The 23,965-nt window shown below is 48.7% G+C and overlaps 1 long non-coding RNA gene and 12 other non-coding genes across 13 annotated transcripts; all 13 read right to left on the minus strand.

The window, feature by feature from the left end:
* Positions 1-7,780: 7,780 nt before the first annotated feature.
* Positions 7,781-7,852, minus strand: Trnad-guc (transfer RNA aspartic acid (anticodon GUC)). Its single transcript has one exon. It is a non-coding gene; the product is annotated as a tRNA-Asp (tRNA).
* A 5,449-nt stretch (positions 7,853-13,301) lies between these two features.
* Trnad-guc (transfer RNA aspartic acid (anticodon GUC)) lies at positions 13,302-13,373 on the minus strand. The gene has a single exon. It is a non-coding gene; the product is annotated as a tRNA-Asp (tRNA).
* A 154-nt stretch (positions 13,374-13,527) lies between these two features.
* On the minus strand, positions 13,528-13,599 carry Trnad-guc (transfer RNA aspartic acid (anticodon GUC)). The gene has a single exon. It is a non-coding gene; the product is annotated as a tRNA-Asp (tRNA).
* A 158-nt stretch (positions 13,600-13,757) lies between these two features.
* Positions 13,758-13,829, minus strand: Trnad-guc (transfer RNA aspartic acid (anticodon GUC)). The gene has a single exon. It is a non-coding gene; the product is annotated as a tRNA-Asp (tRNA).
* Positions 13,830-19,652: 5,823 nt separating this feature from the next.
* LOC125946585 (uncharacterized) lies at positions 19,653-21,627 on the minus strand. The gene is made up of 3 exons (XR_007467678.1): positions 21,451-21,627; positions 20,666-20,988; positions 19,653-19,971 (listed from the first exon to the last, which is right to left on the minus strand). It is a non-coding gene; the product is annotated as an uncharacterized LOC125946585 (long non-coding RNA).
* Positions 19,832-19,903, minus strand: Trnad-guc (transfer RNA aspartic acid (anticodon GUC)). Its single transcript has one exon. It is a non-coding gene; the product is annotated as a tRNA-Asp (tRNA).
* Positions 20,295-20,366, minus strand: Trnad-guc (transfer RNA aspartic acid (anticodon GUC)). Its single transcript has one exon. It is a non-coding gene; the product is annotated as a tRNA-Asp (tRNA).
* On the minus strand, positions 20,525-20,596 carry Trnad-guc (transfer RNA aspartic acid (anticodon GUC)). The gene has a single exon. It is a non-coding gene; the product is annotated as a tRNA-Asp (tRNA).
* Positions 20,758-20,829, minus strand: Trnad-guc (transfer RNA aspartic acid (anticodon GUC)). The gene has a single exon. It is a non-coding gene; the product is annotated as a tRNA-Asp (tRNA).
* Trnad-guc (transfer RNA aspartic acid (anticodon GUC)) lies at positions 20,989-21,060 on the minus strand. The gene has a single exon. It is a non-coding gene; the product is annotated as a tRNA-Asp (tRNA).
* Positions 21,220-21,291, minus strand: Trnad-guc (transfer RNA aspartic acid (anticodon GUC)). The gene has a single exon. It is a non-coding gene; the product is annotated as a tRNA-Asp (tRNA).
* Trnad-guc (transfer RNA aspartic acid (anticodon GUC)) lies at positions 21,452-21,523 on the minus strand. The gene has a single exon. It is a non-coding gene; the product is annotated as a tRNA-Asp (tRNA).
* A 52-nt stretch (positions 21,628-21,679) lies between the features above and the next one.
* On the minus strand, positions 21,680-21,751 carry Trnad-guc (transfer RNA aspartic acid (anticodon GUC)). Its single transcript has one exon. It is a non-coding gene; the product is annotated as a tRNA-Asp (tRNA).
* Positions 21,752-23,965: the final 2,214 nt, after the last annotated feature.

The raw sequence follows: 23,965 nt of genomic DNA on the forward strand, positions 1-23,965 counted from the left end.
GATATTCTCTGCGCTCTTATAAGCTCCGTCGCATGCGACGAAGCCACGACGTCTCGCTCTTCGGCACACATCATTGACCTCGATCGTTCCAAAAACCCGAGTCACAACTTAGCGTTCTACGAGAACAGCACCCCGCTACTGCGGAGGAACTGTCGGCGTTGTCTGCTTATCTGGGGGAACGGCCGGCGTCTGCCGTCCGTCCGAGGGAACTGCCGGCGTCTGCCGCCCGTCCGAGGGAACCGCCGGCGTTTGCCGTCCGTCTGGGGGTACTGTCGGCGTCGTCTGCTTGTCTGGGGGAACTGCCGGCGTCTGCCTCCTGTCTGTCGGAACGTTTGGTCTAGGCTTAAGCGTAGACCGGCGGAAAACGGAGGCCTTCGAGGGCGGCCCTTCGTTGCTACCACCGTCGTCTTGCTCAAGCGTGCCATCCACGTCGGTGACTTCCCGGGGCCTCTTTGAAACTGCGATGGCTTGGTCGTTTTTCTCGCAAGACTCATTGAGTCCGGCCGCGCCAGGGTTGCCCTGTCGTAGAACGCCCTCGGTATCCACCGCATTGTCTTCGCTTTCATACACCATCGCATTTTCCGCAGCCGGTTCACCTTGCGCTTCGCTGTCCCTACCCTCACTGCTGCCCTTGGTAGGTTGGCACTTGTCGCTAGCCGAGACCACTGGCTTCTCTTGCTTGCCTTGTGGGTCACCACCCCCTCCAGCAGTCTCTTCCGCGTCTGCCTGGTCCATCAGGTGCTCGTCGATGGCGTCACTCCGGCCCGGCCCAGTCACGTTAGCGTAGCTTCGCACGCATTGGGTCTCGTCGTGGCCAAAACGACGACAGAGCCCACAACGTGGCACACGGCACTCGCGCCGTATATGGCCGGTGCCGCGGCACCGGAGGCAGAGCGGAGGTCTGCCTGGCACGATCACGAGTGCATGGTCTTCTGATACTCGTAGCTGATGCGGGATGTCTTCCATGGTCATACCAGCCTTTAAGCGTAGGGATACAAGTCGCGTGTGAGAGCCTTTGTCTCCGCAACCGGGCACTCGCCACCTCTCCCTGGATATTTCGGTCACAGTGCCGAATGGAGCCAGGGCTGCTCTGACGTCTTCGTCGGGGGTCGTGTGAAGCAGCCAGTAAAGCTTCATTCTGATGTCCTGGTTGCAGGGATCAATCGCGACACAGCGATGTTCCTTCACGCTAAACGCCTTCGCCGACAAAAGCTTCCTTTTCCCGACATCGTCCTTGAATGTTATGGCCCAAACATGGTTCATCTGATAGGCCCCGAGGGCTACCACCTCCGTCATAAGCTTATAGCGGTCAAGCGCATCGCGAAAATGTTCAACACGATAAGGCCGGGCCTTCAAATCACCATGCAAAAACACGGTGTTACACACGGTCGTACCTGATGGCAGCTGAGGCAAAACAAGTTGGTAATCCTGTGAAGACGTTTCCGTAAGCCTGATACCGCGGCCCTGCTGGGCCGCTGAAACCGCCCCTTGGGAGCGAGACATTCCGTGACCGTTCGCTACGGTGTCCGGAAGTGGAATCCACTATACTAACGAGGAGAACAGAAAACAGGGTTACAAGTAGAGCTCTATAGATAAAAGGGGGAAACATGCCTAGCACTGTTAACCTTATCTGACTGCGGGTGCGTGCGCGATGCCATCGTCCTCGCGGTAGCACGTATAAGCCTATAGACGAAAAACAGGAAGAAAAAAAAAAAACGCTCCCCGTCGGGGAATCAAACCCCGGTCTACCGCGTGACAGGCGGGGATACTGACCACTATACTAACGAGGAGAACGGAAAACAGGGTTACAAGTAGAGCTCTATAGATAAAAGGGGGAAACATGCCTAGCACTGTTAACCTTATCTGACTGCGGGTGCGTGCGCGATGCCATCGTCCTCGCGGTAGCACGTATAAGCCTATAGACGAAAAACAGGAAGAAAAAAAAAACGCTCCCCGTCGGGGAATCAAACCCCGGTCTACCGCGTGACAGGCGGGGATACTGACCACTATACTAACGAGGAGAACGGAAAACAGGGTTACAAGTAGAGCTCTATAGATAAAAGGGGGAAACATGCCTAGCACTGTTAACCTTATCTGACTGCGGGTGCGGGGATACTGACCACTATACTAACGAGGAGAACGGAAAACAGGGTTACAAGTAGAGCTCTATAGATAAAAGGGGGAAACATGCCTAGCACTGTTAACCTTATCTGACTGCGGGTGCGGGGATACTGACTACTATACTAACGAGGAGAACGGAAAACAGGGTTACAAGTAGAGCTCTATAGATAAAAGGGGGAAACATGCCTAGCACTGTTAACCTTATCTGACTGCGGGTGCGGGGATACTGACCACCATACTAACGAGGAGAACGGAAAACAGGGTTACAAGTAGAGCTCTATAGATAAAAGGGGGAAACATGCCTAGCACTGTTAACCTTATCTGACTGCGGGTGCGTGCGCGATGCCATCGTCCTCGCGGTAGCACGTATAAGCCTATAGACGAAAAACAGGAAGAAAAAAAAAAACGCTCCCCGTCGGGGAATCGAACCCCGGTCTCCCGCGTGACAGGCGGGGATACTGACCACTATACTTTTTCTTTTTTTTTATTTATTGCCGGTCTTCGACGTGACAGAGAACAAACTAATGTGCACACATTGAAAAATCACATTCGGAAGCAATTGTACATGATACAAGAGAAAGAAAAAGCAAGGGAACAACATAAAAGCCGCCCGTCCTTGTTGGGCAGGCGTTGTCACATTAAAATTCCTTCATGGTTGTCAAAGGTTCTAGCACTGACAGCCAATCCGGTACACACTCTTGCATTCTCTGCGCTTCAATAAATCTGGCCATACATTCTTTGAAATAAATGCGCGCGGGCCTAGCGTCAGGATCACAATGGTACCCCGCCATTCGTGCCCGCCATAGACAGTGGAGCGCATTTAACATGATAAGGTCATAAGGGACCCCGTCATCATCACTACATGCCAGAAATCGTATCCCATGGGGGTCCAGCGGCAACTGTTTCTTGAGGGTTCGCTGTAACACATCCCAGAAGTAAACCCCCTCCCAGCAGTGCAAAAAAACGTGGTCTATGGTTTCGGGCTGCTTACAGATCAAGCAGTGCGAACCCCATGGTACAGTACAATCCCGTTCTTTCATGAAAGTCTTGACGGGGAGCGTTCCGGTGTGTAGCATAAAGAAAAAGGTTTTTACGCCTGGTGGTACCTGCATGCGTTTTACACGTCTAAGCACATCCTGTCCTGTCCCTCCACTGTATATGGCTCTGTAAATTGGCTCTGGGAATAGTACATCACAAAGATCTCTATACAGTGTTTTCCTTTTCACTTCACAAAGATAATAATTTGAAAAGCGCACAGAGAGGAAGCGTACACTATCGACCACTTCCTTGAAATACCCACGCAGTGTTGTGGTCATGCTTTCCACACTAACTACATGCTCCGGCAATGCGTCGCTCAACCTGAGCTGGCACACAGTGCGCAGAAAGGGGTCACGCTCATCGCGAAAAACAAAAATCGACTTACCAACTGTCTAACAAAAAGATGAACCAAGCCCACACCACCGTCCTTCACTCTTCTGAACAAGTTTGTTCGGCTGCACCTTTCCCATGTCGAACCCCAGATGAAGACAGCGAACACTCTGTGCAACCTTTGCACGTTTGCTCGAGAACAAAACAACACTTGCATGACATACCATAACTTAGATATAAAAAACATGTTACACACAGTCGCTCTTGCAAAAATGGACAGGTTAGTACCTGCCCATCTGTCTGCCTTTTCTTTCATTTCTTTATTTTGACTCCTCCAGTATTCATCGCTACTATTGTAGCAGTCTAGGGGAACCCCGAGATACATTGGCGGAGTTTTGACCCAGTTGACGTTCGCGAAGTGGTCCGGTGCAGACGGCCACTCCCCGTGCCACAGCCCGAGGGATTTGCCCCAATTTACTCGGCTGCCAGTTACATCGCAAAAATGCTTCACTACATTAATTGTTTCGGTTATGCTCGGTTTGTCTGTACAGCATACTGCAATGTCATCTGCATACGCGAGCAGCTTCACTTCTGTCGCTGCTAGTCTAAAACCGCGTATTTTCTCGTTTTCAGTAATTGCCAGACACATTGCTTCGATATATATAGCAAACAGAAGCGGACTGAGGGGGCAGCCTTGGCGCACTGAACGCATGATGTTAATGGGGGCCCCCAGTGACTTATTAACAATTAATCTTGTTGTGCAGTTCTGGTACGCCAAGGCCACGCCCTCAGTGATGATGGAACCGACGTTAACATGATCTAAGATGGCAAACAAAATAACATGAGCGACACAATCGAACGCTTTCTCGAGATCGAGCTGAAGAACTGCAACGCCGCGATAGGTGATGTCAGAGCACTCGAGAACACAACGCATCTTATGGATGTTCGAAAAGATAGTTCGCCCCTTGATGCCGCAAGTTTGGTGGTCTGCTACTATATCCTTGATTACGCCTTGAAGTCTACTTGCTAAAACCTTCATTAATATCTTGTAATCGACGTTTGTTAGTGAGATCGGTCTATATGATGTCACGAACCTCAGTTTATCTGTTTGATCGCTCTTAGGGATTAGTATGGTGTGCGCTTTTCCAAAGGAAGGTGGCAAGGAGTGCTGTTCATATGCGTCATTAAAGACGTCTGCTATCAAAGGGGCCAGTTCGCTTTTAAAAGCCTTGTACCACGCAGCGCTGAGACCATCAGGTCCCGGCGACTTGCCCATGTTCAAATCGTCGATTGCTTTCTCGACTTCCCCCTGGGTTATTTTGCCTTCCAGTCGCTCTTTGGTGTCTTCACCCAATCGCGGCATGCGGTGGAGAAAGTCAGCTTTAAAAGCCTCTACATTTGCTTCCTGAAACGCAAAGAGCGACTGGTAGTAGTCGAAAAAGGCGCGACCTATGCTTTCGTTGTCTTCAACCACAGTGCCATTTATTGAAATCTTATCAACATGGCTTTGTCGTCCATGCGTCTTCTCTAGACTAAGCGCCCTTTTAGTGGGCGTCTCCCCTGCCGCTAGCGCTTCTGCTCGTGCGCGCACAATGGCACCTTGATAACGCTCCTTGTCGAACAGTTCGAGCTTTTCTTTGACGTTTCGCACGTCATCTTTGTACGCACCGGGATCTCGACATTCAAGCGTTATCAGCTGCTTAAGCAGTGTCCTCAATCCTTTTTCTTTCATTCCCCTCTCAAATTTTAGGCAGCTCGATCGTTCTAAGGCTTTCATTTTAACCTTTTGTTTAAAACATTCCCACTTATCTGCGATTGTTTCAGCTGTACCTTCGCGTAGTTCAGTAACCATACTGCGTACTGCCTGTACAAATGGCTCATCGTTTAGTAATAACGCATTCATTTTCCACTTATCCCAATCAAAAGCATTTCGCCTTTTTTCGATACCTACATGGCATTTGACTAGGCAGTGGTCGGAAAACGACACTGGTAAAACGCAATAACCATGGCATGTTGGAAGAACATCCAACGAGATATACATGCGATCCAGTCGCGCATGGCTACTGCCCTGAAAACGCGTAAAGGTTACTTCGCGTCCATCTTCCAGACACTCAAATACATCTTCAAGCTCATTTTCACAGATAAGATTTGATAGCACGTCACTACTTCTGTCACGCATACCGGTATTGCTGACTCTATCTTTAGCGCTCAACACACAATTGAAATCACCTAGCAGGATTACGCGCCTATCACAACGTACATACTGTACAAGGTTAGAAAAAAAAAGAGCACGCTCATCCACTGAATTCAGCGCGTATATGCATATGACGCGTAACTCAGCTTCACACATAACAACATCGCAAAAAACTATTCTGCCAGACTGACAAGAATATACACTTTCAATCACTAGATTAGGCAATTTTTTCACAAAAAGTATGCACCCGCCCGATGTGCCTATCGCATGGCTAACCACCGCGAAATATCTATTCATGAACCGCCGCACCATGCTCCCGGTCTTCTCCTCTCCGTCCACCTTAGTCTCCTGGACTGCTAGTACGTCAATGTCGTGTTCAGTGATCAACCGTAGGAGCTGACTCTGCCTACGACTAGCCGCCAACCCTCTCACATTTAATGTGGCAATACTAAGGGACGGAATTTCAGCCATCTTGGACTAAAGAAAAGGTAGGCCCGGAGCATGGTGCTTACCGTTCACGACTAGCCCTTGGCTAGCCGCCTCCGGGTCCTTGCGGCTTCCCGGCGTTGTTCGTCGGTGGCGCATTGTCCCCAGGCTTTTTTCGGTCGGGACATTCGGCTTAGGCTTAAAGCCCATGCGTCTACCAAGCGGCGTCTTCGTCGGCGGCCCCTCGCTGGTGCTTCCTGCACCCTCGTCCCGGTTACTTTCGTCGTGCGGGCGCTTGACTGGGCCACCGGGAGTCGCTGGCCGGTCACCGTCGTTGACGGCCTCGTCCTGCTGCATTGCCACGGTGTTGTCGTCGGGGGCGCCTTCACCACCACCTCCCGTCACCTGGCCTTCGGCGGTCTCGACCTGTACGTTCTTCTCGGCAGCATCAGCCACCTTGTCTTCCGCACCTCCGGTCGACGTGCCACTGCTTGTCGCGGTGGTCACCAGGCTTCCTGCTCCTTCAGCGGCGTCCTCCGCCTCAACCACGTCCATGACATGCTCTGCCACGACGTCGGTCACTGCTGGACCTGTCGCGGCGGCATACGACTTGACGCAGTCATCGTCAACGTGGCCGAAGCGCCTACACCGGGAGCATCGGGGGACCTTGCACTCACGGCGAACGTGTCCCGTGCCCTGGCAGCGCAGGCACTGCATGGGCCTACCAGGAACAACCACCAGTGCCAATTCCCCGCCGACGCGGACCTGATGCGGAAGGTCCTCCACCTTGACGCCGCTCTTGAGTTTCAGGAGGACGGTCCGTGTGGTTGAGGTCTTGTCCCCCATGCCGTGGACCCGCCACCTCTCCCGGCTCACCTCCTCCACCTTGCCAAAAGCCGCGAACGCCGTCCGGACGTCCTCGTCGGCAACACCGTACAGCAGCCAGTGAAGTCTAAGCTTCACCTGCTGGTCCTGCGGGTCGACGATGACGCACCGTCGTCCCTTCACCTGCAGTTCTTTGAGGTCCACCAGCCGTTTCGTAGCGGTCGCATCCTTGAGGGTCACCGCCCAGACGTGATTAATCTGGTACGCCCCTATGCATGCCACGTCAGGTAGCAAACCCGTTGGCAGCAGGGCGTCCCTGAAGTCCTCGACCTTGTAGGGTCTGGCGCGTACATCACCGTGCAAAAACACGGTATTAATAGCGACTCGTCCTTTAGGCAGTTGAGGCAGAATAAACGGATATTCCTTGGCATCGTCACTGGTCCTGTTTCCGCGGTCAGAAGTGACCGCTGTCGCTGCCCCGGAAGAGGCCATGATCCCACAACCGTTCAGCTCGGAAGCCGGAAGCAGAATGTACTATACTTTTTCTTTTTTTAGACTTTTTATTTCAGCAACCAAATACAAATGGGTGGTTAAAAATTGTCAGCCTACTTTGGTCGACATAAGGCATTAAAATTTCTTGATTTTTGACAGTTCATCAAATACGCTGATCCACTATACTAACGAGGAGAACGGAAAACAGAGTTACAAGTAGAGCTCTATAGATAAAAGGGGGAAACATGCCTAGCACTGTTAACCTTATCTGACTGCTGGTGCGTGCGCGATGCCATCGTCCTCGCACTAGCACGTGTAAGCCTTTAGACGCAAAACAGGAAGAAAAAAAAAACACTCCCCGTCGGGGAATCGAACCCCGGTCTCCCGCGTGACAGGCGGGGATACTGACCACTATACTAACGAGGAGAACGGAAAACAGGGTTACAAGTAGAGCTCTATAGATAAAAGGGGGAAACATGCCTAGCACTGTTAACCTTATCTGACTGCGGGTGCGTGCGCCTTGCCATCGTTCTCGCACAAGCACGTATAAGCCTATAGACGCAAAACAGGAAGAAAAAAAAAAACGCTCCCCGTCGGGGAATCGAACCCCGGTCTCCCGCGTGACAGGCGGGGATACTGACCACTATACTAAATAGGATTTTTTTTATTGCCTGTTTCTTTTTACAGGGCATAGGAACACAGAAACATGAAAGGTAAAATGAACACGTGGACCGAGCCTTGGTCCGGTGTGTTCACATTAAAATTTTTTCAAGTTACATAATTCATCCAACAGAGGTAACCAGTCAGGAGGCTCTGGTTGCGCTTTGTACAATTCGCGTATGTAATCTATGTTCGCGATGAAGTTTTCCCTTACAGGACGTGTGTGAGGGTCTGCATTACGGACCGCCATTCTCGTCTGCCATATGCTGTGTAGTCCTATTAACATAAACATGTCGTATGGGACTCCGTCTTCATTGTCCACGCACAGAAAACGAATGCCGTAACTTGTGATGGGTAGGTCTTTTTTCAATGTGCGCTGAAGGATGTCCCAATGGAAGACGGCGTCCCAGCAGTAAATAAACACGTGTTCCACAGTTTCGGGCTTCTTACACAATAGACAATTCATCGTCCATGGGACGTAGAGGCCTTTATCGGCTAACCACTGCTTTACTGGGAGCGTCCCAGAGTGAAGTTTAAAGAAGAAAGTTTTTGCTCCCGGTTTTACGTTCATCCTTATAACTCTTCGTAACACGTCCTGTCCGGGTCCGACATTGAATAAAGATCTGTATCGCGGCGTTGGTAACAAGCATTCAATGAGGTCTTGTAAAGTCTTTTCCGTTTTACAGAGGACAAGTACTCTAGTGAAAAACGTACTTTGAGAAAATTAAAAGATTGTACAACTTCACGCAGATACCCTGACACATATTGATACATGTTATTCGACGACACAACAAATTCTGGAACGTGGGAGCACAGTCTTAATTTTATTACACTTTGCAAAAATTTGTTTCTTTGGTCGCGAATAAAAATAAAGCGAGACACAAGTTGCCTAATAAACAAGTGACACAAACCCAAACCTCCGTTTCGGGCCGATAGGAACAAATTTGAGCGACTTGTTCGCTCCCACGTCGATTTCCATACAAACACAGCAAAAATCCTGTGAAATTTCTGCACATTCACGCGTGACATACAAATGACTTGGCACACATACCGTATTTTGGATATCAAAAATAGGTTGCATACAGACGCCCGTGCAAAAATAGAGAGTTCACGCCCTCCCCAGGCGTTTGTTTTTTGTCGGGTTGTTTCTGCTTCGTCTTTCCAGTAGTCGTTGTTGTCACGATAGACCTGAAGTGGTACCCCAAGGTACTTTAGCGGGCGGGTTTCGCATCTTACATTTACGTATACATCAGGTCTCATATCCCAATTACCATACCAAAATGCAGTTGTTTTGTCCCAATTAATCATACTACCTGTCATGGAACAAAATTGTTTGACCGTGTGGACAACTTCACATATGCTCTGCCATCTTGACAGAGTACAGCCACGTCATCGGCCTATGCTAGAATCTTTACTTCGGTGTTCTGTAATCTAAATCCATGCACATTTGAATTATGAATAATTGATAAACACAAGGGTTCTAGGTACATGGCAAAAAGTAAGGCTGATGCCGGACATCCTTGTCTGATAGAACTGAGTATCTCAATTTCTTCATTGAGCACCCTGTTAACTACCAGGCGTGTTACGCATCGCGAGTATGCCATCTTTAATCCATCAAGAAGCACACTTCCTACTTGCACATGTTCCAACACACTGAACAACACTTCATGGGAAACACGGTCAAAAGCTTTCTGTAGATCTAATTGCATCATTGCGATTCGGTCTCCAAAGTCATCACAAATCTCTAAGACACTTCTTACTATGTGTATATTTGTCGTAATGCTACGACCTCTTATGCCACATGTCTGGTGCGGTCCTACAATGTCTTGAATGACATTCTGCAGTCTCCTGGCCAACACCTTCATGAAAATTTTGTAATCCGTGTTCAATAGGCTAATGAGCCGATACGACGTCACAGACTGGAGTTTGGTGCTATCATCTGTTTTGGGGATTAAAACAGTGTGCGCCTCAGTGAACGTGCGTGGTAGTCTTTTCTTTTTATAACCATCTTCGATAACTTCGAACAGCGCGCGTGCGATCTCTTCTTTAAACATTTTATAGAATTCTGCTCCTATTCCATCTGGACCAGGCGTCTTTCCAGTGCTTAAGTCATCAATAGCTTTTTTAATCTCCTGTACGCTGATAGGAGCCTCCAAACTTTTTTTCGTTTCATCGTCAAGCTTGGGCACGAAAGAAAGGAATTCGTCACTAAATCCACTCGCCATCGACAAACGCTTTCCAAGCAATTCGCGATAGTGTTCAACAAATGCTTCCCTTATCTGACTTTTTTCTTTCGTCAATGTGCCATTGTACACTATTTCCTTAACTTCTTTTCTTTCTGCATATTGCTTTTCATCACTTAGTGCCCGTTTTCTAGGTGTCTCGCCCATCCAAAGCTTTTCTGTTCTTGACCTAATAATAGCACCTCTGTATTTCTCTTTATCTAAAAATTCGAGCTTGTTTTTTGTATTTTTGATTTCCTCGGTGAACGTGCCCGGTTTCGCATTCTCTTCCTTTAAAAGTGCTTGCAGTTGCAACTGCAAATTCTTCTCGCCTTGTTTCTTCTCAAAATTAAGCTTCGTCGTTCGTTCGATAGCACTTAGTTTAACATTTTGTTTGAAAGTTTCCCACCGTTCTTCCCAGTCATCTTTTTCATCTTCATACATCATCGTTAACGCTTCTGTTACTTTTTAGTAAACGTTTCATCTTTCAGAATGCTATGATTTAACTTCCAAAGGTTCCAGTTGAACTTTGTCGTTTTTTCCTTCTCTCCAAGCGTGAATCTCACCAAACAGTGGTCGCTAAACGACACTGGTGTAACCAAGTATTCATCACAGCACATCACAAGGTCAAGTGGAATGTAGGCTCTATCTAAACGCGCGTGACTTTGACCCTGAAAATGTGTGAACTGGGCCCTGCCATTAGACATGCAGAGGGCCACATCTTCTAGTCCATTCTCTGCAATCAGTTCACTCAAAATCAACGCGCTTTGATCGCGGATATTTACACGCTTGGAGTGCTCCTCCATTGCGCACACACAGTTAAAGTCACCCATAAATATCACATGTCTACTACAATCAAGAAAACCACTAATTTCTTCAAAGAAAGCTTTCCTTTCGTTCTCGCTGTTCGGGGCATACAAGCAAATCACGCGCCATTCAAAATTCAGTAGTGAGAAATCACATACTACGAATCGTCCGCTATCACTGCTTCTTATATTTGTCTCCACAGCACCAATAGATTTTTTTACGAAAATGGCACACCCTCCCGACAAGCCATTGGAATGTGATACACAAATATTATACGTGGTGAGAAAAGGCAGAACCATTCGATCAGTTTCCTCCTGCCTCTCTACTTTCGTTTCTTACACGGCAATCACATCTAAATCGTGTTCTGCAAACAGTCTGCTTAATTGGTACTGACGTCTTCTAGCAGCTAACCCGCGCACATTTAGAGTGGCGAAACGAACTGCTCTCTCAAGTCTAATAGCCATTTTTTTGTTAAAAAAGGATGCGCTCACCAAAAACAAGGTGTGCCCCGATTTTCGGGTACACACGTAGTGCGTTAGCTGTGTTGTCAAGTGGGCGGCTGAGCCGCCCTCTTCTCCCCATCCTTGACGTTTGGCTTTGCAGTGGGCCGCGGCCGGCGACTAGTTGCCGCTTTCGCCGGAGGTTCACTGCTGCTGGCGTCCTTTGACTCTTCACCGCCGTCGTCTCGTGGTCTCTTTACCACCGCACTATTTTCTTCTGCTTCACGGCAATCCATAAAATCCTCTTCGGGAGGCTTTTGGTGAACTTCCGCTGCCTCAGTGTTTGCACTTGTTTTATTGGTGGCATCCTCGGTGACATTGGAGTCCGTACTCTTCGTCTTCGCTTGAATTGGAATTTGCACATGTGCAGTGATTTTCAAACTTTCTTTAGTTTTCGGTGGCTCATTTTCTTGGGTGCTTGTCTCTTGTGCCCCTGAAATTGCTGCTGGACTCACACATTCTTCTGCTTCGGCTTCGTCCATGGTGAGCTCGGATTTCTTCGTGCTCACCGTGGTCATGGCAGCTGCAGCATACGTCCTCGAGCAGTTTTCTACGGTATGGCCAAAGCGTTTGCAGACGTTGCATCGCGGGACGCGGCAATCCTTTCTGATGTGGCCAATTTTCTGGCAGCGCAAATACCTTGGTGCTCTTCCGGGCACCACGACAAGGGCGAGCTCGCCTCCAACACGCAGCTGATGTGGTAAATCGTCCAACGTTACGTCGGCCTTCAGTCGCACCACAACTGTACGTGTCATGGTGCTCTGCTGGCTGTAGCCGTCAATTCGCCATTTATCCAGTCCTATTTCAATGACCGTTCAGTAGGGGCTCAGCGCGTTTCGCACATCTTCTTCGCGTACGTGGTAGAGCAACCAGTGAAGCTTCAGACGGACGTCGCGGTGGCTTGGATCAATTACGATGCATCGCCGGCCCTTCACAGTCAATTCCGGATCACCCAAAAACTTCTTCGCGCCTTCAGCGGTCTTGCAGGTAACCGCCCACACATGGTTCATTTGATAGGCGCCAAGCGCAAGAACTTCGGTGGGCGGGACACGTTGAAACAGTGGTTCACGGAAATCTTCTGCACGGTACGGTCTTCCTTTTATATCAGCATGTAGAAAAACAGTATTTTGGACAACATACCCAGTTGGCAGAGGGGGCAAAATGACTGCATAATCCTGCGACACTTCATTCCTGGTACCGCGGCTTAACTGGGCCGCTACATCCGCTCCAACGGAGCTCATGATAGACACGTCCGTAGGCTTTCGCGGCCGGAAGTGGAATCTCATACTAACGAGGAGAACGGAAAACAGGGTTACAAGTAGAGCTCTATAGCTAAAAGGGGGAAACATGCCTAGCACTGTTAACCTTATCTGACTGCGGGTGCATGCGCCTTGCCATCATTCTCGCACTAGCACGTGTAAGCCTATAGACGCAAAACAGGAAGAAAAAAAAGTTCTCCCCGTCGGGGAATCAAACCCCAGTCTCCCGCGTGACAGGCGGGGATACTGACCACTATACTAACGAGGAGAACGGAAAGCAGGGTGACAAGTAGAGCTCTATAGATAAAAGGGGGAAACATGCCTAGCACTGTTAACCTTATCTGACTGCGGGTGCGTGCGCCTTGCCATCACTCTCGCACTAGCACGTGTAAGCCTATAGACGCAAAACAGGAAGAAAAAAAAAATTCTCCCCGTCGGGGAATCGAACCCCAGTCTCCCGCGTGACAGGCGGGGATACTGACCACTATACTAACGAGGAGAACGGAAAGCAGGGTTACAAGTAGAGCTCTATAGCTAAAAGGGGGAAACATGCCTAGCACTGTTAACCTTATCTGACTGCGGGTGCGTGCGCCTTGCCATCGTTCTCGCGCTAGCACGTATAAGCCTATAGACGAAAAACAGGAAAAAAAAAGCTCCCCGTCGGGGAATCGAACCCCGGTCTCCCGCGTGACAGGCGGGGATACTGACCACTATACTAACGAGGAGAACGGAAAGCAGGGTGACAAGTAGAGCTCTATAGCTAAAAGGGGGAAACATGCCTAGCACTGTTAACCTTATCTGACTGCGGGTGCGTGCGCCTTGCCATCATTCTCGCACTAGCACGTGTAAGCCTATAGACGCAAAACAGGAAGAAAAAAAAATTCTCCCCGTCGGGGAATCGAACCCCGGTCTCCCGCGTGACAGGCGGGGATACTGACCACTATACTAACGAGGATTTCTTTTCTTTATTGCCTGTTACATAACAACATATATACAACGCACAGGAATTCACCGCCTCGAATTCAAAACAGAAAAAGACAGTACAGTTCTAGGTGCAAGTGTACCTTGTCAGTAAATGTTTAAAACAGCTTAATGGCTGCAAGCTGTTCAAAGGTTGGTAACCACTCAGGTGGTTCACTGAGTACTTTATAGACTTCGCGAATAAACAAGATGTTTTCTATAAAATATTCTCTTGCCCGTTTTGCGCGTACATCTTCATTTCGCACCGCCATTCGTGTTTTCCACACGCTGTGCATGCAGAGTAACATCACCATGTCACATGGCACGCCTTCTGTCTCATCAAAAGGTAAAAACCGGATTCCAAAGGGTGTTAATGGGAATTCTTTCTTAATGGTCCTTTGTAGAATATCCCAAAGGAAGACTGAATCCCAGCACTCCAGAAAAATGTGCTCAATTGTTTCCGGTTTCTTGCAGATGTGGCAATTAACACTCCAGGGTACAAAGATCCCTTTCTCCTGCAGCCATGGCTTGACAGGAAGCGTGCCAGTGTGTAGCATAAAGAAAAAGGTTTTTGTCGTTGGTCTTACTGGCATTCCTTTAACACGCTTCAACACGTTCTGCTCTCGCCCCAGTGCATATATTGCACGGTATATTGGCACGGGACACATTATATTTATTAAATCCTTATATAATCGCTTTCTTGCGACAGTACTAAGGTACTCCACTAGAAAAGTGTGCTTTTAAAAGACGGAAAGCACTTATCACTTCGAACAAAAAACCTCGGACAACTACTTTCCTTCTAGCACATGACGTCACTACATACTCTGGCAGTGCGTCACCTAATCGCGTCTGGATAACGCACCGCAAAAAACAATTGCTTTCATCTCGCAAGAATATGAATCGCGACACTATCTGTTTCAAAAACAAATGCGATAACCCCAAACCTCCTTTCTGCACTGAATGAAACAGATTCAAACGACTCGTGCCCTCCCATCCGGACCCCCACACGAACAAAGCAAACACCCTGTGCAACTTCTGTACACACACTCGCGACATACATAAAACTTGTAACATGTAATACACTTTGGCTACAAGAAACACATTGCACACCGTGGCTCTCGCGAATATTGACAGATTCTTGCCACCCCACTTCGTTGTTTGTGCTTTAAGCCGCTCGGTTTGCTCGGTCCATTGCGTGGTAGTATCGCGATAGTATTCTAAAGGAACACCAAGATAACTGGCTGGCGTATCAGTGAACGGTATCGTTTCGACCATTGCAGGCCGGCTATCCCATTCACCGTGCCAAAAGCCTAAGCTTTTTTGCCAACTTATGGCACTCCCGGTGAGAGCGCAAAACCTTCTTGCATCCTTGACTGCTTCCCGAATGCTCTCTTGATCAATGCAAAAAAGCGCGATGTCATCTGCGTAAGCTAATATTTTTACCTCTTGCGTTAAGAGACGGTAGCCGCGAATATTTTTGTTTTCCCGTACTTTCAGACAGAAAGGTTCAAGAAAAATGGCAAAAAGTAAAGGGGACAAAGGGCACCCCTGGCGCACACTGGATAACACTGGTATATTTTCACTAATTCTTTTGTTGATTACCAGGTGAGCTGAACACTTCTCATAGGCCATGGCTACTCCGTCCTGAATCACTTTTCCTACATTGATGTGTTCTAACACTGCAAGGAGTATGCTGTGAGCAACCCTGTCGAAAGCTTTTTCTAGGTCTAATTGAACCATTGCTACACGTTCGAGGTTTGCGTCGCAACACTCCAATATACTCCTAGCGACGTGAATATTCGACATTATTGTCCTTTTTCTGATACCACATGTTTGGTGAGGACCTACTATTAACTTGATAGCTGTCTGCAGTCTTTTTCCAAGCACTTTCATGTAGATCCTGTAATCCACGTTCGTGAGGCTTATAGGCCTGTATCCATTAACGAATTGCAGCTTTACCGCTTCATTGGATTTCGGTATAAGTACGACGTGACTTTTCCTGAATGATGGCGGCAAGTGCTTAGTTTCATGAGCTTCCGCAACAACACAGTAAAGTAACTCAGCTAGTTCCACCTTGAAAGTTTTATAGAATGAAGCTCCTAGGCCGTCAGGTCCAGGCGCTTTTCCTTTACCCAAGTCTTCAATGGCTTCTTTAATTTCTTTAGCCGTGATAGGGCTCTCGAGTCCCTCTTTAATTTCATCTTCTAGTTTCGGCAGAAGCGTTAGAAAAGTGTTAACAAACTCTACCGTAACGGGCACCTGCCTACCCAGCAAAGCTCGGTAGTGTTTAACGAAAGCTTTCTCAATGACTTCTTGGTCTTTAGACATTGCGTCGTTAAACCAGATTTCTTTAATTATGTTCTTAGAAGCGTAACTCTTTTCGTCACTGAGCGCCCGCTTAGTTGGCGTTTCTCCGAGCCACAGTCGATCGGCTCGTGCTCTTATCGCAGCCCCTTGATAAGTTTCGGCGTCCAACGTTTCAAGTTCGCATTTAATTTCTCGTATCTGCTTAGAAAAAAATCCCGGCACTGTGCACTCCGCATTTAGAAAGTAATCCAGCATGTTTTGTAGTTCTTTCTCTCTTTGTTTTGCTTTATGACGTATCACGCAAGCCCTCTCGATTGCACTCATTTTCACATCAATTTTGAACTGCTCCCATAGCTCAGCATAGTTTGATGTGACATCCATTTGCATCCCATCAATTTTTTCCTTTACAGTTTTTACGAAACATTCATCACTTAAGATTGTGTCATTCATTTTCCACAGTTCCCAGTTAAAGTTAGACCCTTTAAGCTTCTCGCCCACTGTACAGGTTACCAGGCTGTGGTCGCTGAAGCTCACATGCTTTACTGTGTAGCTAGTGACCGTGCGCGCGAGGCTTGCTGATACGTATAGACGGTCTAGTCGAGCGTGACTCTCACCTTGAAAGTGAGTAAAAAGAACACTGTTTCCGCTTAAAACGTTTCCCACGTCTACTAAATCATAGCCTGCCATGATTGCGTTGAGTTGATGTGCACTTTTATCGCGTACTACAGTATTCGGCACCCTATCTTCGGACATGCATACACAATTAAAGTCTCCGAGGACGACGACATTTCTTTCACATTCCAGAAGTGTCTCAACATAGTCAAAAATATTTTCCTATCACAAACATTGTTCGGAGCGTACACACAGATCATTCGCCAACCAACATCATTTAAAGAGAAGTCGCACAGTACCAATCGCCCATCTTGGGCCGTCATTACACTTTGTTCAACAATGCCTATTGAATTACGCAAAAATAAAAGACAGCCACCGGCCTTGCCTACCGCATGGCAAACACAAATGCTATAACGCAATTTAAAAATATCGACCATTTTGTCCGTTTGCTCTTCACTTTCAATTTTAGTTTCTTGAACCGCAAGAACGTCTATGTCATTTTCTAGCATCAGGCGACTTAATTGGGCTTGTCGCCGTCTGGCCGTTAACCCGCGTACGTTAAGCGTGCCAATACGTAATGCTAGCCCAAGATTATTTGCCATGGAAAGAGAAGAGCAAGCGATAACACAATAACTTTATGGAATCAAAGGTAGTGTAACTTACAGATATTCTCTGCGCTCTTATAAGCTCCGTCGCATGCGACGAAGCCACGACGTCTCGCTCTTCGGCACACATCATTGACCTCGATCGTTCCAAAAACCCGAGTCACAACTTAGCGTTCTACGAGAACAGCACCCCGCTACTGCGGAGGAACTGTCGGCGTTGTCTGCTTATCTGGGGGAACGGCCGGCGTCTGCCGCCCGTCCGAGGGAACTGCCGGCGTCTGCCGCCCGTCCGAGGGAACCGCCGGCGTTTGCCGTCCGTCTGGGGGTACTGTCGGCGTCGTCTGCTTGTCTGGGGGAACTGCCGGCGTCTGCCTCCTGTCTGTCGGAACGTTTGGTCTAGGCTTAAGCGTAGACCGGCGGAAAACGGAGGCCTTCGAGGGCGGCCCTTCGTTGCTACCACCGTCGTCTTGCTCAAGCGTGCCATCCACGTCGGTGACTTCCCGGGGCCTCTTTGAAACTGCGATGGCTTGGTCGTTTTTCTCGCAAGACTCATTGAGTCCGGCCGCGCCAGGGTTGCCCTGTCGTAGAACGCCCTCGGTATCCACCGCATTGTCTGCGCTTTCATACACCATCGCATTTTCCGCAGCCGGTTCACCTTGCGCTTCGCTGTCCCTACCCTCACTGCTGCCCTTGGTAGGTTGGCACTTGTCGCTAGCCGAGACCACTGGCTTCTCTTGCTTGCCTTGTGGGTCACCACCCCCTCCAGCAGTCTCTTCCGCGTCTGCCTGGTCCATCAGGTGCTCGTCGATGGCGTCACTCCGGCCCGGCCCAGTCACGTTAGCGTAGCTTCGCACGCATTGGGTCTCGTCGTGGCCAAAACGACGACAGAGCCCACAACGTGGCACACGGCACTCGCGCCGTATATGGCCGGTGCCGCGGCACCGGAGGCAGAGCGGAGGTCTGCCTGGCACGATCACGAGTGCATGGTCTTCTGATACTCGTAGCTGATGCGGGATGTCTTCCATGGTCATACCAGCCTTTAAGCGTAGGGATACAAGTCGCGTGTGAGAGCCTTTGTCTCCGCAACCGGGCACTCGCCACCTCTCCCTGGATATTTCGGTCACAGTGCCGAATGGAGCCAGGGCTGCTCTGACGTCTTCGTCGGGGGTCGTGTGAAGCAGCCAGTAAAGCTTCATTCTGATGTCCTGGTTGCAGGGATCAATCGCGACACAGCGATGTTCCTTCACGCTAAACGCCTTCGCCGACAAAAGCTTCCTTTTTCCCGACATCGTCCTTGAATGTTATGGCCCAAACATGGTTCATCTGATAGGCCCCGAGGGCTACCACCTCCGTCATAAGCTTATAGCGGTCAAGCGCATCGCGAAAATGTTCAACACGATAAGGCCGGGCCTTCAAATCACCATGCAAAAACACGGTGTTACACACGGTCGTACCTGATGGCAGCTGAGGCAAAACAAGTTGGTAATCCTGTGAAGACGTTTCCGTAAGCCTGATACCGCGGCCCTGCTGGGCCGCTGAAACCGCCCCTTGGGAGCGAGACATTCCGTGACCGTTCGCTACGGTGTCCGGAAGTGGAATCTCTATACTAACGAGGAGAACGGAAAACAGGGTTACAAGTAGAGCTCTATAGATAAAAGGGGGAAACATGCCTAGCACTGTTAACCTTATCTGACTGCGGGTGCGTGCGCCTATGCCATCGTTCTCGCAGCTAGCACGTGTAAGCCTATAGACGCAAAACAGGAAGAAAAAAAAACGCTCCCCGTCAGGGCAATCGAACCCGGTCTCCCGCGTGACAGGCGGGGATACTGACCACTATACTAACGAGGAGAACGGAAAACAGGGTTACAAGTAGAGCTCTATAGATAAAAGGGGGAAACATGCCTAGCACTGTTAACCTTATCTGACTGCGGGTGCGTGCGCCTTGCCATCATTCTCGCACTAGCACGTGTAAGCCTATAGACGAAAAACAGGAAGAAAAAAAAAAACGCTCCCCGTCAGGCAATCGAACCCCGGTCTCCCGCGTGACAGGCGGGGATACTGACCACTATACTAACGAGGAGAACGGAAAACAGGGTTACAAGTAGAGCTCTATAGATAAAAGGGGGAAACATGCCTAGCACTGTTAACCTTATCTGACTGCGGGTGCGTGCGCCTTGCCATCATTCTCGCACTAGCACGTGTAAGCCTATAGACGAAAAACAGGAAGAAAAAAAAAAAACGCTCCCCGTCAGGCAATCGAACCCCGGTCTCCCAGCGTGACAGGCGGGGATACTGACCACTATACTAACGAGGAGAACGGAAAACAGGGTTACAAGTAGAGCTCTATAGATAAAAGGGGGAAACATGCCTAGCACTGTTAACCTTATCTGACTGCGGGTGCGTGCGCCTTGCCATCGTTCTCGCACTAGCACGTGTAAGCCTATAGACGCAAAACAGGAAGAAAAAAAAAACGCTCCCCGTCGGGGAATCGAACCCCGGTCTCCCGCGTGACAGGCGGGGATACTGACCACTATACTAACGAGGAGAACGGAAAACAGGGTTACAAGTAGAGCTCTATAGATAAAAGGGGGAAACATGCCTAGCACTGTTAACCTTATCTGACTGCGGGTGCGTGCGCGATGCCATCGTTCTCGCGCTAGCACGTATAAGCCTATAGACGAAAAACAGGAAGAAAAAAAAAACGCTCCCCGTCAGGCAATCGAACCCCGGTCTCCCGCGTGACAGGCGGGGATACTGACCACTATACTAACGAGGAGAACGGAAAACAGGGTTACAAGTAGAGCTCTATAGATAAAAGGGGGGAAACATGCCTAGCACTGTTAACCTTATCTGACTGCGGGATGCGTGCGCGATGCCATCATTCTCGCACTAGCACGTATAAGCCTATAGACGTAAAACAGGAAGAAAAAAAAACTCTCCCCGTCGGGGAATCGAACCCCGGTCTCCCACGTGACAGGCGGGGATACTGACCACTATACTAACGAGGAGAACGGAAAACAGGGTTACAAGTAGAGCTCTATAGATAAAAGGGGGAAACATGCCTATCACTGTTAACCTTATCTGACTGCGGGAGCGTGCGCGATGCCATCGTTCTCGCACTAGCACGTATAAGCCTATAGACGTAAAACAGGAAGAAAAAAAAACTCTCCCCGTCGGGGAATCGAACCCCGGTCTCCCACGTGACAGGCGGGGATACTGACCACTATACTAACGAGGAGAACGGAAAACAGGGTTACAAGTAGAGCTCTATAGATAAAAGGGGGGAAACATGCCTAGCACTGTTAACCTTATCTGACTGCGGGAGCGTGCGCGATGCCATCGTTTTCGCACTAGCACGTATAAGCCTATAGACGCAAAACAGGAAGAAAAAAAAAAACACTCCCCGTCGGGGAATCGAACCCCGGTCTCCCACGTGACAGGCGGGGATACTGACCACTATACTAACGAGGAGAACGGAAAACAGGGTTACAAGTAGAGCTCTATAGATAAAAGGGGGAAACATGCCTAGCACTGTTAACCTTATCTGACTGCGGGTGCGTGCGCGATGCCATCGTTCTCGCACTAGCACGTATAAGCCTATAGACGTAAAACAGGAAGAAAAAAAAAACGCTCCCCGTCGGGGAATCGAACCCCGGTCTCCCACGTGACAGGCGGGGATACTGACCACTATACTAACGAGGAGAACGGAAAACAGGGTTACAAGTAGAGCTCTATAGATAAAAGGGGGAAACATGCCTAGCACTGTTAACCTTATCTGACTGCGGGTGCGTGCGCGATGCCATCGTTCTCGCACTAGCACGTGTAAGCCTATAGACGAAAAACAGGAAGAAAAAAAAAACGCTCCCCGTCAGGGAATCGAACCCCGGTCTCCCGCGTGACAGGCGGGGATACTGACCACTATACTAACGAGGAGAACGGAAAACAGGGTTACAAGTAGAGCTCTATAGATAAAAGGGGGAAACATGCCTAGCACTGTTAACCTTATCTGACTGCGGGTGCGTGCGCCATGCCATCGTTCTCGCACTAGCACGTGTAAGCCTATAGACGCAAAACAGGAAGAAAAAAAAAAACGCTCCCCGTCGGGGAATCGAACCCCGGTCTCCCGCGTGACAGGCGGGGATACTGACCACTATACTAACGAGGAGAACGGAAAACAGGGTTACAAGTAGAGCTCTATAGATAAAAGGGGGAAACATGCCTAGCACTGTTAACCTTATCTGACTGCGGGTGCGTGCGCGATGTCATCGTTCTCGCGCTAGCACGTATAAGCTTATAGACGTAAAACAGGGAGAAAAAAATTCTCCCCGTCGGGGAATCGAACCCCGGTCTCCCACGTGACAGGCGGGGATACTGACCACTATACTAACGAGGAGAACGGAAGAAAACAGGGTTACAAGTATGAGCTCTATAGAACAAAGGGGGAAACATGCCTAGCACTGTTAACCTTATCTGACTGCGGGAGCGTGCGCGATGCCATCGTTCTCGCACTAGCACGTGTAAGCCTATAGACGCAAACAGGAAGAAAAAAAAAAAACACTCCCCGTCGGGAATCGAACCCCGGTCTCCCACGTGACAGGCGGGGATACTGACCACTATACTAACGAGCTTTTTTTTTCTTCTATTGCCGGTTTTTCAACAACAAAACACGTAGCACACATCACAAATGAGACGTCAAAATAAGGTTACAATAAAGGTTGTTATTGTTGTGCAGATAATGCCGTCAGTCACGTGGTGACTGGCGATGTCAATTAAAATTCTTTTAGTGTAACCAAGGGTTCCACACTGGCAATCCAGGGGGAAACACCTTCTTTTGCTTTTTACTTCTATAACGAGCCATGCTCTCTCGAAGTACAGCCTTGCCGGTCTTCTATCTGCGTTCACAGTAGAAGCCAGCATTCGTGAGCGCCATATACTGTGCAGGCCAGTCAACATAATCAGATCAAAAGGTACTTCTTCTTCGTTGTCTATTGCAAGGTACCTGATGCCGTGCGTATCTAGCGGGAATTCTTTTTTCATGTCCGCTGCAACACATCCCAAAAAAGACCCCCTCCCAACAGTGAAGAAAAACGTGATCGATTGTTTCCGGTTGTTTGCAAATAAAACAGTGAGAACCCCAGGGCATATAAAACCCACGCTCCTCCAGGAAAGTTCTCACTGGTAGCGTCCCGGTATGCAGTTTGAAAAAGAATGATTTCACACTTGGCGCTACTTGCATTCTTTTAACTCTTTTCAGGACATTCTGACCCTGGCCTGCACTGTATATGGCTCTGTACAAGGGAATTGGCAACACTATGTCACATATGTCTTTATACAATTTTCTCTTTGTAACAGAATACAAATAATTATTGGAAAACCGAACGCACAGAAATCGCACATTGACACTACTTCCCGAAAGTAACCCTGCACCGTACCCGACATGACATGGGTGCTAATAACATAGTCGGGTAATAGTCGCCCTAATCTTGCCTGGCACACCGTTTGCAGGAATGGGTCGCTTACCTCGCGAAAAAGAAAAACCGGTTCACTAACTGTTTGAGAAAGAGATGTGCCAGTCCAAGCCCCCCACACTTTACTCTCCTGAACAAGTTTGTGCGACTGCACCTTTCCCAGGTAGATCCCACACAAAGATCGCAAAAACCCTATGCAATTTTTGCACATTTACCCTAGAACAGTACATAACTTGCATCACATACCATAATTTAGCCACAAAAAACATGTTACACACGGTAGCCCTCGCAAACATGGAGAGATAATTAGCCCTCCAAGCATTCGCCTTTTCACGTAAGAAGTCTGCTTGTTGCTGCCAGTAGTCATTATATTTTTGTAGTACTGAAGTGGCACACCGAGGTACTTCCAGGCATCCTCTGCCACACGACGTTGGCAAAAATGTCCGGCGTCGACGGCCACACTCCGTGCCAAAATCCAGGCACTTTCCCCAGTTTACCCGACTTCCTGTAACGTCGCTGAAAATTTTGACAGCTCTAATAGATTCTTCGATGCTTTCGTAATCAATACAACAGACTGCAACATCATCGGCATACGCAAGCAATTTCACCTCTGACGAATGTAAACAAAAACCGTTAATAGCATTATTTTCAAGTATTGTCAAACATAAAGTTTCAATGTAAATGCAGAACAAAAGTGGACTGATGGGGCAGCCCTGGCGAACGGAACGCTGGATTTTTATGGGGGCCCCAATGCCTTGTTAATAATTAGTCTGGTAGAGCAATTCGATACGCCAGAGCTACACCGTCCATGATGATGGACCCGACATTAATGTGTTCTAATATGGTAAACAAAATAACATGCGCTACACAATCAAATGCCTTCTCCAGGTCCAACTGAAGTATGGCCACAATGCTTCCAGGGAATCGCAACCTCTAGAACGGACCGCATCTTGTGAACATTCGTAGCTATAGTGCGACCTTAATTCCACATGTTTGGTGCGGACCGACTATGTCTTTAATAACTGTCTGAAGTCTGGCAGCTAGAACTTTCATTAAAACCTTGTAGTCCACATTTGTGAGTGCTATGGTCTATATGATGTTACTTGCTTCAGCTTGTCTTCATCCTCTGACTTCGGAAT

Source organism: Dermacentor silvarum, chromosome 7, assembly GCF_013339745.2.
Source record: "Dermacentor silvarum isolate Dsil-2018 chromosome 7, BIME_Dsil_1.4, whole genome shotgun sequence".
Classification (NCBI taxonomy): domain Eukaryota; kingdom Metazoa; phylum Arthropoda; class Arachnida; order Ixodida; family Ixodidae; genus Dermacentor; species Dermacentor silvarum.